Consider the following 15,940-nt stretch of genomic DNA (forward strand, 5'->3'; position numbering starts at 1 on the left):
ACGGGTCAATGGCCAGGTCAGCGGGGTCCGCGGCCAGTGGGTCCCATCAGTCAGTCTCACAGGAGACACTGACATGTGGGGCCCGCGTGTCAGGCTGGGTTAAAAGAAAAAGAAAAAGAACATGGCTCTAAGGGTTAACAGGCTCAAAGGGGGCAACTGGGCTTGCTCGGCTCGGTTAGCAGGCTGGCTTGGTTCACGGCTCAGCAGGTCGCCTCGTTGGCCCAGGAACTCGGCTTGGCTCGGCTTGGTGACTTGGGCTCCTTTGGCACTGGCAATCTGGGCCGGCAGGGTGACGACGGCCCACTTCTTCCTCTTCTCTCTTCTTTATTTCTTCTCATTCTTTCCATCTTCCACCGACGAGCTGGGCCCGCTGGCGGTTCTCTTCTCCTTTCTCTGACAGGGTGGCTCCACTTGTCATGGGTGGTGGGATCCAGTGTGGCTTGTCCCCGTGTGGCCATTCGTGCGTGAGTCTCGGTGGGGACGGCTTGACGAGGCTGCGACGGCGAGGCGGCACTGGAGCCATGGGTCCGGGCGGCAGCGAGGCAAGGTGGGGTGGCGAGGGCTCCCGATGGCGAACCCAGGTCAGGGCACTAGCGGCTCGGGCAGTGACGGCGAGGCCAGGGTGGGGTCAGGCTCAAGCGGCGAAGGCGCGGCCCGGCAGCGGCGGCGCCAACAGCGGCGGCGGCGCTAGGCGAGGCGAGGCGACCATGCCTCGGCGAGCAAAGGCATCGCCTTGGCAGGCCCAGCCTAGGAGACGCGCACGCGCGCGGGCTCGGGGCTAGCACGGGCACACGGCGGCGCGGCACAAAGGTGGCGGCCGATGGGGCATGAGGGTGATGCGGTCCGGCGTGCGCGGGGCAAGGCACGCGCGCGCAGACTGGTTCCGCGGTGCGGGGTTCAGGCAGCAGCCGTGCTCGGCTCGTGTACGAGGTGTGCATGTGTGGTGCGCCCGGGGTGGCGATGGCGTGGCGAGGCTACGACGGCGGGAACCGGGCGAGGAAGGCGAGGCCGAGGTGACCGCCACGGCGGCCGCAAAATAGGACAAAGGTGACGGCGTCAAGGAAGCATGACAGGCCCGAGCTCGGCTCGACGGTCGTGGCGATAGAAGTGCGGCGGATGAGACGTGTGCGCGCGGGACACTGGCGTTCCAGGCCCGCGGCTGTGGTCAAAGCGATGGCGAGGCGCGGCCAACTTGGCTTGCGGGGGTGTCCAGGGTGCGCGCGAACGCGCGGGGCAAGGCCCACGTCGGTGGCGAAAGGCAACGGCGACCGCTACAGGGTAGCACAGGCGTGGTTCGCCGCGATGCGTGAAGGCGACCCCTTGGCGTGGGTGGCGCTCACATGCGCGCAGGCCCCTGGCATTCCAGGACCGCGACATGGCCATGGCGAGCGTGCTCGGCACAACGGCGCAGGGGTAGAGCGGAGGCAGGCTACGGGCTACGATTGCAGGGCATGTCGGGCTCCTGCAAGCGCACAAACAAGGTAGGGTGGCCCTATGGCTGTCTATGGTGGGTTCATCGGCGGCTAAAGGCAACGCCGGCAGCATGATGGGTCAGTGTGCAGGGAGGACTGTGCTCACCGGCGGGCTCGTGGTTGACGGGGTGTAACGAACATGGCACCATTGATGCCATTTCGAGTGATTTTGGTGATCGAATGACAACACAACACTTGGACTAATATGATTGTTAAGATGATCATTCTCAGGCTTTTAGGTTCAAGTGATGACAAAGAGAAAGAGAAGATAGGCGTAGCAAGGCCCGATGGACTGCCCCTACGGGGGGTTCCGCTACCCGGTTAGCGGACGGGGGTCGAGGGGGAGCCGCCCCTCGTGGGTCTCAGGGCAGCGCCCTGAAAGCTCTTCGATTCAGGAGCACCGGAAGAACCGACGCCAGGTCATCGGAGCATCCGATGGTAGTCGGAAGAACCGACGCCTTGATACTTTGGTGCAGAAGGGAATCGAAGCCAAGTCAGCCTATAGGCACCGGTTGAACCGACGGTCCAAAATAGGGCATCGGTGCAATGGCCGTCCTTTGTACCAGAGACGATGTCAAGTGCCCAGAAGAAGTTTCTTCAGCACCGGTTCAACCGACGGTGCATCGGTGCATACCACCGGTGTAATGACGTCAGCATCCAGGAGAAGATTCTTTCAGCACCGGTTGAACCGGTGAGGCATCGGTGCATTGCATCGGTTCAACCGGTGGTCTCTGCGTCAGCTGTCAGGACTTCAACGGCTACTTCATGTTGTGAGTGACCGGATGAACCGACGCTACCCCACCAAGAGGCATCGGTTCTTCCGGTGATACGCAGATTTTCAGCTAACCGTTGGAGCAACGGCTACAAGACTTGGTGGCCTATATATATGCCTCACCCCGTCCATTTGAAGTGTGCTGGAGTTGCTGAACATCCCAAACACACCCAAGAACATCTCCAACCACCATAGAGCTTCATTGTACATCATATAGGCTTAAGCACACTTGTGAGAGTGCTTAATGCTTGTTTAGGGATTAGTTCTTGCGAGAGCTCCCTTGAGAGAAGTCTTGCTGTGGCAAGCAACTTGTGATCCGTCGTGTGACCCTCCGTCTTGGTGTGGAGTGGCAACGACACTTTGTGCGGGGGAAGAGGAGGCCCCCTCCTTGGTGGAGAAGCTCCGTAGTGGATTTCGGCCGGGTGACCGAGAGAGACGGTGGCGGTGCACTAGACTCGGTGTCTTGTGTGCACTTGCCTTTGCTTGCCGGCATCGCCTTGGTGGCGTAGTGCAAGACGGTGATCGGAAGAGCCTCGGTGTCCCGTGGACGTAGGCGTTTGTGCCGAACCACGTTACATGACCGTGTCTACTCGGGAGTTTGCATCCCTCTTGCACTTACCTCTTTACTTACCTTATTACGTTTCCGCATTTACTCTTTCTTGTGTGCCTTTACTTTCCTAGTTAGTTTGATTAGGATTGGCTATAGGTTGCAAGTTTTTAGGGGTAAGTAGAGAGTTGCATAGATAAACCTTAGTCATAACTAGCATGTATAGGACGTGTTAGGTTTATCTTATGCAATTAGATTGAGCCCTAGGATAGAAAAGCGATTAGCGACCCTATTCACCCCCTCCCCCTCTAGGGTCGGACACCCCGGTGATCCTTACACGGGGTCGGTGCAGCGGAGAGGCGACGCAGGGGGCTCGGTGCCATGCAGGGAGAGCCACTGCATCAGTGTAGACGTTCGGCGCAGGCTTGGCGGAGCTCCGGCGGTAGCAGTCCTCCTCCTCTTCTTCTCTCTCTTCTCCTCTTGGCCCTCCTCCTCACTGCTCTGCTCGTGGCGGCAGCAAAAGGGGAAAAGAGCCCGAGGGGCCTAGGGTTTGCGGCAGCGGTCGATTGGGGTTTATAGGAGCTCCGGAGCTAGGGCTTGTGCTCCACGAGGGCATGGACACCGAGGGCTAGGATGGGACGGCCGCGGGGCGGGGGTACGTGGTGAGCATCCGAGCCCTCTCCGATTCGAGGTCGGGGTTGCGTTGGGTCGCGGCCGACAGGAAGGGCAGAGGGATCAGCGGGGCAGGCGGGCAGGTGTGGCCGGCGGACTTTGGCGTCCACGCCAAGGCATGGCGCGGGCGGAGGCGTGCACGCGGAGGATTCTGTGGCCGACAGGGCAGGCAGGTTGGCCGCGCTTTTCAGCGGGCATCACGGCGCGGCGACCGGGCGGTTGCGGAGCCTTGTCGTGAGGCGGGGGCGATGGCGCGGGTGCGCGGGTGGTTGAGGCCGCGGCGGCGTCTCCGCGAAGGAGAAAGGGGAACAGAGAGAGCCGCTAACTGATGGGGCCAAGGCGGCAGTGACACAAGGCGAGGGGGAAAGGGCAGCGGGCGAGCTGGGCTGTCGGCGCGCGGTAACTGGGCCGCGGAGCGCGTGCGCGGGCTGTGCAGAAGGGCGAGCAGATCGGGCCATGCAGGATTAAGCGGGTTGGGTTGGTGGGGTTAGTAGGCCGGGCTTAAAAGGGTTGGTCTAGTTTTGTTAGCGGGTTTAGGCCCAGTTAGAGTTAGTTTTTGAATTTAGTTTGAATGGCTTATTTCAAACTAAATTCCACTCAATTTCAAACAAAAGACAACAAATACAAATCGAATTCAAATAAACAAAGTAGATCCAAAAAGATTCAAATAACTCCAAATGATCACACTACCACTAGAGTCCTTATATTAATTTGTTTTTAATTTACTAGAAATTTGAGATAGAAAAGAAGACATTGTTAAGTTATTTTAGCTATTAACACTTCCACACAAAGTTTTTGAAAACTCGCATTTTCGGAGAATTTAAAATTCCGTAAAAATTTCGGGATGTTACACACCGTACCCACCTATGGATCTCATATGGAAAGCCAATTAGCTACTGTCTGCAATTAGCGTACGCAATCGTTAATCATGCATGTCCTTTATCATTTGTCATATCATATCTCCCATAATTAGCCTCTTATTTCCTTTCCTGATACAAATGTTTCCATGCAAGGTGATCTCATCTCATGTTTCCAAATTTACACACGGAATCTGCCAATCTCAATCGATCCTAAGGGTAGCCACTGCATAGCGTCATCAACTCATATCATTATCACCGAGTTCAGCACCGTCGGGGACGACAAGAACCTCGACACGGTGCCCTTCCAGAATGCCATCTTCTATGTCCGCTCCTTCTCCAACGAGGGCGGCGTGCAGCTGTACGTGCCCAAGGGCTGCTGGCTCACCGGCAGCTTGAACCTCAACAGCCACCTCACCCTTTACCTGGACAAAGGTGCCGTCATTATTGGCTCAGTGGTAATTGGCAATGGGGCATTGGCTTGCTCGCAATTCCGTTCCTTGTCACATGTTGTTACTGCAGTAGTAGTAGTTTTTGAAAAGTGTGCAGTAGTAGTAGTTAAAGATATTCTTCTTGCGTTAGCATTAGACCAGTCTCAGTGGGAGTGTCATCGACACAGTTATCTAGACTAGATCTTAAAAACTGTGCCAATGGAGTGTCATGGTGATGACACTCCTCTCACATTTCATGACACTAATATCTTCTCTCTTCTCATACTATTGGTACATGTTAGCAAATTTAATGTCTATGACAATCTTGTGACACTGCCACTGAGGTGTGCTCACAATTACTTTTAATAGTACAATATTATCTTTTTCTTACATGTTTCTGTGACTCCCATAATTGATCGATGACTCTACAATTCTTTTTATGAGCTTATGCAATGCAATTATTGTAAAATGAATTCATCTAAAAATACAGGTTGCACGACATCGTCTATATCTTAGCGCATTTATATCTTATTGCTAAATAAGTAAGCTTAATTCCAAATTTTATCTAACAAAAATGAGTTGATATTTATTATAGACATGTTTGTGTATAACTCATTATCTAAGAAATAAGGCTAATCATTGTATAGGACATCTGCTATGTAATTAGCTTTTTATCCTGCAAAGATATACCTTTTGAACAATTATTTGTAGTTCACTATTTCAGTGAGGTCCCATGGCTTATGCTAATCAATATTCATCTTTTTTCAGAGCTAGAAACCTTTGATCCTAAAGGCTCATCATGTTTCACTTAAAGATGTGACAAATGTAATCAACCACGAGAGTGATCTCAGACATAAGAGGCCAAGAGCGGGGTCAACAGAAACATCATTAGTTGACGGAAGAAATATAGGTGTCGGCGACCATGGTATAATCATGATTTGATTAATTAACATTATTTTTTATTTACTCCTTTTAGGTTCGATAATCCCACTTTGTAATGTTGAATCTATTTCAAAAAGGTCATCCTGGCATTGAGCAAGTTGATGAGAGATGATTTTGATTATTTATGGTTGCATCGCAATGATACTTTCTGTTGACATAGAATTGCGCCAAATACACTCGAATACGCTAGAACGCGTGAACGATCCTCAAAACGATCAACACCCACGAAACCCTAGGCAGGCCGGTCTGACCGGTGCCGCCGACTGGTCTGACCGGTTCAGGCATGACTTCGCGAAGACCTTGAACGGAGAGCTCGGGAGGGACCTCGTCGGAGCTCATTAAGCTAGGGTTGCTCTGAGGTCGGCAGGCCACTCAGAACGTCTTTAAATGCCATCGAGACGAGAGAAAAAAGCAATTGGGGTTTGGAAAAGGTTAGGGGTTGAGAGACAAAAAGTAATGCGATATTTTGATTGATTCGATTGGGAATAACCTCAATTGGCCTTAGCCTTTATATTTATAGGCCGGGGAAGACGTACCCCTTCACGAGTAGGATTACAAAAGGACTATTTACAAAAAATCTAATTCTACTCAGATTGTACAGACCAGACCGGTCGTCCCGACTTGTCAGACCGGTCGGCTTCTGTAGTTGCCAATTTTGGCTGTCAACATATGCCCCCTGCTTTTTAGTGAGTTTACAAGCTAAAAAGCAAATAATCATAATCATGCTATACAATACTAGGGCCTAAAAAATACTACTAAGGCCGATCTTCATAAATCGGCCATCTTTTCCTTCATGCTTCTTGCCACACGCTGGGGTAGTATTTCTTCAAGTATTTCCCATTAATAGCTCTGGGTAGACGATCTCCTTGCAAAGTCTCCATCATATAAGAATTCTCGAAGATAATCTATATGGACCTTTCCAACTTGGCGACCATTTACCAAACTTATTGCTTTTCATCCCAAGAGGCAATATTGTCTTCCAAATTAAATCTCCAACTTGAAAAGATTTACCTTTACCTTCTTGTTGTAAGCTTTAGCAACCTGAAGCTTATTCTTTTCAATCTCTTTTAAAACCTTCATTCGCTTGTCGGTCACTTCATCAATATTATCCACCATTGAATTATAGTAATCAACAACAGAAAGATTACTTTGTTTAGCCAACCTATAAACGTCCAGATTTACCTCAACGGGTAAAACGGCCGCTTGACCATACACAAGCTCAAAACTTTAGTAGCACCATGACGAGATATACGATGAGCCCATAATGCTTCGGATAATACCTCATGCCATCTCTTAGTATTCTCTTCTATTTTCTTCTTGATAAGCTTGATCAAAATTTTATTACTTGACTCAGCCTATCCATTGGCCTGGGAATTGAGCAACTTAATCTTGTAAGATTCGATAAATATACGGACCTCCTTTGATATAAATGAAAAACCTTAATCCGTAGTCAAAGTTTGAGGAATACCGAATCTATGAATAATATGCTCAGTTATAAACTCAATCACCTCTCTATGTGTCATATTTTTCAAAGCAACTGTTTCGCTCCACTTAGTAAAATAATATGTAGCAACCAACACGAAGCGATGCCCCTTTAAAGATGGAGGATTAATTTGCCCAATGAAATCCAATCCCCAACCTCGAAACGGCCATGATTTAATAATTGGATGCATTAATGCAGCAGTCACCAATTGCAAATTACCAAACCGCTGATATTCTTCACATCCTTTATAATATCTAAAACAATCTGAAATCATGGAAGGCCAATAAAAATCGGCACTCCTAAGCAACCACTTCATTTTTGGAGCCGATTGACGAGTACCACAAATGCCTTCATGAACTTCACCCGTAGCAACTTTGGCTTGATTCGGGTCTAAACATTTGAGAAGTAAATCTTTGGCGGTTTGACGATAAAGTTTATCGCCAATTAAAACATATTTGAATGCTGCACGCCGAATATTCCTCTCTGCACCGTGATCAGGATCTCTAAGATAAGAGATTATAGGAGCCCTCCAATCCCGATCTTCGGCTTTCTTCGCAGCCGAATCGGCATCTCCAACTGTCTGGGTAGTCAGACCGGTTTCTGGACCGGTCAGATCGGTTCGTCCAGAACCTGCAACTCGGCTTTGATTCGCATCGGTTTTCTAATGTTGAAATTTCTCCTCCCAACACTATAACTAGATGCTTGCTGAGCCAGAGCATTAGCATGTCCATTCTCTTCTCTTGGCAAATGTCTTATAACAAATTCATGAAAAGAAGAAATAATATCGAGGCATTTATCAAGATATGCATTTAGTGTCCCATTATAACATTGGTATACCTTGGATACTTGCTGCACAAGGAGAAGCGAATCACCAAAAGCTTCAACATGCTTCACGGCCATGGATTGTAAAATCTCCAAGCCAAATAAGAGCGCCTCATATTCAACTTGATTATTGTAAAATATTTCTCTAATCGGTTTGCGAATTCAAAGATAGTACCACTTGGAGATATAAGAACAACACCAATTCCTCTCCCACCTTCACAAACCGATCCATCAAAGTATAGCCTCCATGGTGTGCAAACAATATAGCCGACATCTAGATCATGCTCTTCATTAATCCGATGCTCAATAATAAAATCCGCTACAATTTGAACTTTCATCGATTTCAAAGGTTCACAAGCCAAATCATATTCTACCAAAGCATATGCCCACTTGTCGATTCTGCCACTCAAAATCGGCTTTTGTAACATATGTTTTATCACATTGGTTTGACATACTACTATGCAAGCACTAGATAGTAGATAATGTCACAATTTGGTACAAGCATGATATAAAGACAAACATAATTTTTCAATAAAAGTATACCTTGTTTCTGCATTAATAAATCATCGGCTTATATAAGTGACAATATATTTCTTGCCTTTGGTTTCTTGAGTCAAAATAGCCCCAATAACTTTATCTTCCGCCGCAATATAAAGTTTAAAAGGAACACCCCTCCTAGGTGCTTAAAGGACTGGCGGCAAAGACAAGTATTGCTTAATTTTCTCAAATGCTTCTTACTGTTTTGCCCCCCCCAAGTAAATTTGACTTCATTCTTTAACCGAAGAATATGAGTAAAAACATCAATCTTTCTAGACAAGTTTGAAATAAATCTCCTCAGATAATTTACCTTGCCTAGAAACTTTTGCAAATCCTTCTTGCAAGTAGGAGCCTCCACTTTTTTCATGGCTTCAATTCTTTTATGATCAAACTCTATGTCTTTCTCATGAATAATGAAACCAAAAAACTTCCCAGCCAATACTCTAAATGCACATTTGAGTGGATTCATCTTTAAACCACACCGGCGCATCATTTCAAGAGCAAGTCTTAAATCGGCTAAATGATGGTTTAATCCGGCCGATTTAATAACAATATCATCAATATACACTTCCAAGATGACACTAAGCAAATCATGGAAGATCAAATTCATATCTCTTTGATAAGTTGCACCAGCATTTTTCAAATCAAACGTCATAACAACCCACTCAAATAAACCAACAAACTCGAGACATACAAAAGCCGTTTTAGATGTATCCTCTTCGGCCATAAATATTTGATTGTAACCTGCGTTACCATCAAGAAAAATAATAACATGATGTCCGGAAGCTTCAATAATCAACATATTGGCTATAGGCATAAAATATTCATCTTTGGGAGTAGCTTTATTCAGATTTCTAAAATCAATGCAAACTCGAATCTTGCCCGAATCTTTCTTTTCAATGGGCACAATATTAGAGATACAATCCGCATAACGACAAAATAGAATAAAACCAGCATCTAGCAATTGACTAATCTCCTCTTTAATTCGGTCATAAATACTAGGATTGAAACGCCTAGCCGGTTGCTTATAAGGTCTAAAACTGGTTTTGATTGGTAAACGTGTTCAACGAGATCACGACTCAAACCAGGCATTTCAGAATACTCCAAAAAAAAAACAATCGATATATGCTTTTAATAACTTAACTAAATCGGCTTTATACTCAGCCAATAAATTTTTGTTCACAAAGGTCGGCCTAGGAATAGTACCATCAGCTAGATCTACCTTTGCTAAAGGATCAGCCGATGTAAAATCTTGGCCTAGCTTGTCCATGTCTTCTGATTCTTTAAAAGCCTCACACATATCGTTCGTATGCGCCCGATAGTATTCAATATGTTGCTGGAGCCACTCTGTGTTGGACCGGTCTGACCTACCGGTCTATCCGGTCGGCTCTGGTGGCTGATCCGAAGAAGACCGGTCTGACCGGTCGTAGGACCCGGTCTGATCGGTGTTGTTTGAGTCGCCTGCTTGACTTATCTTAATTACATTAAATGATTTAGCCGATTCTCCATCGGCTTTAGAGTAGTAGGGACAAAGCCATCCTTGGTGCAACTAATAAGCTCATAATTGGACAGATCCAAGCCTGATAAGCACTTAATATTGTCATTAGCACCAACGGAATTGAAATCGGCAATAGCAATGAAAGAAGAAGTGTCACCTTGCACTACCTCAACCTCATCACCGATCCACTGAATGAGAAACTGATGCAAGGTAGATGGAACACATTGATTGGCATGAATCCAATCACGCCCAAGTATTAAACTGAAATTACCTTGCACCTCGAAGACGAAGAAGACTATGGCGAGCGTCTTGCTTCCAACAGTCAACTCCATGGAAGCAACCCCCTTTGCACCAATGGGATCACCTCCACCCACGCCGCTGACCGTCATGTTTATCTTGATCAACGCCTCGTCCTTCCCGCCAAGCTTCTTGTACAAAGAGTAGGGCATAAGATTTATAATGGCCCCACCATCCACGAGCATGCATGAAATCAGTTTTCCATTAACGTGCCCCCTCATGTAGAGAGCCTTCAAATGATTGTCCTATTCTTTGGGCTTCTGGAACACAGCATCACGAGGTCCAAACTGAAGATGAGCCACCTCCACTTCGGGAACTATGAAGTAATCCGAAGATATATGCACAACATTAATTTCCAAATTGCTGCACTCCAGAGATGTCTCATAATACACCAATTCCTCATCTTCATTTGCTGGAGGAGTTGGTTGTACTTCATCAACGCGAGAAGCCGAAATAGGCGCTGCTGATTCAGCTGGACAGTCTGCACTGGGCTCAACCGGTCTGACCGGTTGCTCAGAGCGGTCTGACCGATCGGGTGTACCGGTCGCCTGGGTCGGTCTGACCGGTTCTGCTACTGGCTGCTCGGCTATCTTGGCCTGCCACACTTTGGCCTGAGGGATCGTGGGCCTGTACTTGTTGAACTGCTCGTCCCTCATCTTTTCTGCCTTTTGCTCCCTCTTTTCTTTACTACGAAGGTGTGCAACTTCCTTTTCTGCGTTTGTGTCAACCCCTCTGGACACCAATGGGGTTGATGGTACTTGTCTGCTGCCTTGCTGCTACCGGTCTCATGATTATTGGTCGTGAAAGGCTTTTGAGCAGGAGAAGTAGCCGATTTGCCAAACATCATCGGCTCTTTACCTTTGTCTTGTACAACCACCTTGATCTCGCCAATCTGAACCACAACATTGGCATTGGGCTTCTCTGAGTTAGCATTCAGTTGCACTTCTAGCTTCTTTTCCTTCACACAGTATTCCAACCACGGAGGAGCAAACTGCACCGGACTTTGCTGAGACCGGTCTGACTGGTTATATGGAACCGGTCTGACCGGTCGGGGCTGCAGTGCTGGACCAGATTGGCGTGGCCCCAATCGGTCATGTACTGGCGTCCTGGACCCTTCTTCCCTCTGATACGACGGTGGATATGGCATTGGAAAGCACTGAAGCCAAATCCCTTCATGTTCCCACACTGGATTAATAGCATTAGATGCCGGTAGAGACCAAGGCATGGTAGCATATGCTTTCTGTGGAGGGGCCAGCGTAACATCACCCTTGCGCCTGCTGAACTCTCTCCTTGGAGGTGAAGCATTGCCTTGACGCGGTGGTGAGCGTGGTCTCTTGTTTAGCGGCCGATCTTGTTGAATGGCCTTTGTGTACTTATTTAGCAACTGCCCAAAGGTACGTCCCTGATTTGCAGATCTTCCCTGCACCTTTGGCTTGTTAGTCTTCCAAGTACCCACTTCCGGACGCTTTGGTTTGAAAGTCTGGGGCTGATCTCTGGACCGGTCAGACCGGGTGCTGAACCCGGTCTGATCGGTCGGACCGGTCTGACCCGCTGGTGATATCGGTCTGACCGATCGCGCCTGGACAGCAGGCTGACTGGTGGAACTCTGTTGCCCCTGGTTTGGGAGTATTAACAATGATCCTCAAAGTTGGCTTTCCATCAGGAGTTTTTTCAGCAACAACTTCTCTGGCCAGAATCTTGTCATTAGCATTTATCAGCCTGAGATCTCCAATAACCACATTCTTCCCTTTAGTCCCCTCAGCTTGATCTGGTCGAAGGAGAACTTTTGGATTGTTCAGCTCCAATGTGTGAACAGGGAAGAGAGTCTTGTCTACTTGCATCTCAGAAAGTACCAATCGTCTTTCATCTACAGCCGATTGGATTTGTCGACAAAAAATATTACAATCATTAGTTGCATGCGAGAAAGAATTATGCCACTTACAATATGCATGCCTCTTTAATTTCTCCGGCGATGGTATAGCATGAGATAACCGAATGTTTTTAGGTTTAAGTAATTCATCAAAAATTCTATCACATTTTGAAACATCGAAAGTAAATTTCACCTCATTTTGCCGATTCTTTTGAATCGGCTTATATTAAGTGAAGGACATGTAGATGGTTTGTCCTTCGATGGCCAAACAAACTCAGCGGCCTATACTTCCTTTTTCTCATCGTCCGAACAATCTGAATCATTTTCAACAACATGTTTGTTGGATCGATGTGGTTTAAAAGAATATTTTGAATTCTAATATTTAAACTCTACACCAATGGCTCGCATTTGCAAATGATTGATCGTAATAACATGAAAGCCCTCAAGTTTCTCTTTCAGGTAAGAACGCAAACCATTGTATGCTAAATCCGCCAAGTCTTTTTCAGAAAGTGATAAATTAAAGCATCGGTTTTTCAAGGCTTTAAATCTTTGGAAGTAATCTAGAACCGATTCATCTCGATTTTGCTTAATAACCAATATCAAGTCCAATTATCTAACTTTGGTTTCTCCGCTAAAGAAGTGATCATGAAATTTATTCTCTAATTGATTCTAATTTAAAATTGAACCCAGAGCAAGTGAAGAAAACCAAGAAAAAGCGGTCCCGGTCAATGATAAAGAAAATAAACGAACTCGCAAAGCATCATGAAGACCAGCTTCTCCCAATTGCAAGATATATTGGCTAACATGTTCCCAAGTCGTACGGGAATCATCACCATTAAATTTAACCATGGAAAAAAATAGTGCGCTATTTTCGCGCTATAACGCCGCTATAGCGGCACAAAACAAGTGCCGCGACACTATTGCTAATTTTCATGCTATTGCGCCGCTAAACGCGAATAGCACCATAGCGCCGCTATTTTCCCGCTATTGCTACCATACTTGATTACTAGATCATTGCCTTTATGGCTGTTTAGTGTTTGATGTTTGTGTGTTTGAAACTATGAACTTATCTAGCTTTTATGACTTAATTTATCAAGTATTAACTTATCATCGATTATGTTGGCTGTTATTATGTTGGAAACTCATGGATTATGTTGAAAATTCATGGATTATGTTGGCTGTTATTATATTATCAACTTATCATAGATTTTTATTTTTTCCTGTAACTTGTAAACAAATAGTGCGCTATAGCGTCGCTATAGTGGCGCTATAGCGGCAGCAATCAGGTAACGCTACTCCACTTAGCTGCCGCTATAGCACGGCCATAGCGCCGCTATAGCGGCGCTATAGCGCCAATAGCGGCCAGAAAAGGCCAAACGCTATTTTCAATAGCCCGCAATTTTTTTCGTGGAATTTAACGAACTCGGGAATACGCCAACCGGCAGGATATGAAATAAAATCAAACTCAAGAGGATACGACTTTTGATATAAACGCGAACTACCCATATCAATCCCAAGTTTTGTTTTAAGTACCCCAGCCAGATCCTCTTTGAATCTAGAGAAATCGGCTTGGTAATTACTCCTGGTCGAAGCATGTAAAGAAGATGAAACACATTGTGTACTATAGGACCAATGTAAGCCAGGAATCGATCCCCGTTGGGGTCTAGATCCTTGGTGTGCTTAGTATTGGGCCTTGTGTATGGCACCATATCTCCAGTTCGGCTAGGGGCGGCCGAACTAGGGATAGAAGCATATGGCGTAGGGGATGATGAATTCTGCATCATCACACTGGTCTGACCAGTCATATGACCAGTCTGACCGCCCGAACCATTTGACCAGTCGCCTAGAACGGTCTGACCGATGGCGCGTGGACCGACGATGGTGGCGGTGTGTTTGCCCTGGAAATTGTTCTGGGTTAGTAGATGCACTGGCCGAATTTGAATCTGTAAAATAAGTGTCACCCTCTACACTTTTACCCTTTTTCAATGCCGCTATTTCAGCATTAATGCCCGCAAAAGTTTCTCCCGCAGCTACTTGCGCATCCGATATTTCATCATTAATGCCGATATTTTCTTGAAGTCGCATATACTCCCGCAGCTACATGTGGGCCCCACTTCCACGTGTCATCCACATCAGCAAAACCACCCTTCAAGACAGCTAGATGGGCAAATATAAACAATTTTGATAGTTTGATGGTCAAGTATACCCGGTTTTGAAGTTTGATGGCTAAAATCAAACTTGGGTGACAGTTGGATGGTTAAAAACGGACTTTTTCCCTCACAATTTTTATACTCTGAAATGGTGTGTAGATTGATGTGTAGGGATATGAGAAAAATGCTCACCCTGTGTGCATTTTTGTAGTTGAGGTTTGTCAAGTAGGAATCTATTTTTTGTCATAGTGTACTTAGTCAATGGTGATAGGGGTTGCTATCATTAGTGAGTGGTGAGAGTAAAATAGTTTGATCTGTCCATGATTTTACAGAGTTTTTAGTAGGAAATACACTTTATATTATTCATATTCTCAATCATATATGGTGTCCTTTTTATGTGCAGGTGTTTACCAATTGTAGATCAAATCTGCATTCACCTTGTTTTATTATGTTTATGTCTCACACGTGCTCACTTGTTTCTATCTATACATGTAAAAGATTGCCCATTAATTTCATTTGCACTTTTTAATAAGTCATCCATTCATGTTCATTTCTTTTCATACCCATTTCTTGTTTTGTTTTAATCTAAGATTACCGTATATCGCATTTAGTTCATTTCATTTTATTTCAGTTCTCCCACTTGACATTATATGATCGCTAGAAATATTCTAGCTACTTTTAGTAGACATACTAGTGACTATGGTCCATATTTTCAAGATAGACTGTTATTTTAAGGTTTGACTGTCAGGAAGGCGACTTATATGATTCAATTTTTGATACATCTGGTTGCATGTCAAGTTTTGTCTTTTCTGATGTTAGTCTTTACGATATTATTAACATATGCTTTATCTTGTTCAACGAATTAAGCTTATGCTTATGCTTATGCAATTTGTTTAGATGTAGGAAATATAGAGTCGTGTAGGAAATATATCAAGAATTTGATGTACGTGTAATATGAATAACAATTTCTTGTGTTTAATTCTGTACATGTATTAGTTGAAAATATTAATGTTTGTATATGGCAGATTTGAAGAATAAAAGAGAACCTTATCGAACCGGAAAGAATCAGGACAATTCAAGAAGCAATGTGTGGATTCCTGCTGGATGAGGTCATAAATCGAAAGGGAGAATTTTATGCGGGTCATAAGATAAGCGTAGGACGAATTGGTCAAAACATAGATGACGACGATGACTAGTATTATTTACAAATTTGTGGGAAAAACTTATGTGAATGGCTACTTGTAAATATTTTTTAATCCCAAGTGCATCACTATCCGAAGTAATAGTAACATTTTAAATGTACATAAATATAATAGTCTTTGCTTTGCTCGATACAGTACAAATACGAATATACAAATGGCTACAAATACCAATACTAATTAATTAAAACTGAAAAGAAAAGAAACATAAAAGGAAGGAAATAAGTAAAACTTAGTACCGGTTGGTAACATCAATCGGTACTAAGCTGCCAGCCCTGGCTCACCTGAGTGGCAAGCAGTTTAGCCAGGTCTGGCTTGCCTTGTGAGGGGCATGGAGCTACAGCGGTATTCATGCACTTGCGGATTTTATTCGTGACGTTACAAAGTTCCA

This window comes from Panicum virgatum, chromosome 9K (assembly GCF_016808335.1).
Source record: "Panicum virgatum strain AP13 chromosome 9K, P.virgatum_v5, whole genome shotgun sequence".
In the NCBI taxonomy this organism is placed as follows: domain Eukaryota; kingdom Viridiplantae; phylum Streptophyta; class Magnoliopsida; order Poales; family Poaceae; genus Panicum; species Panicum virgatum.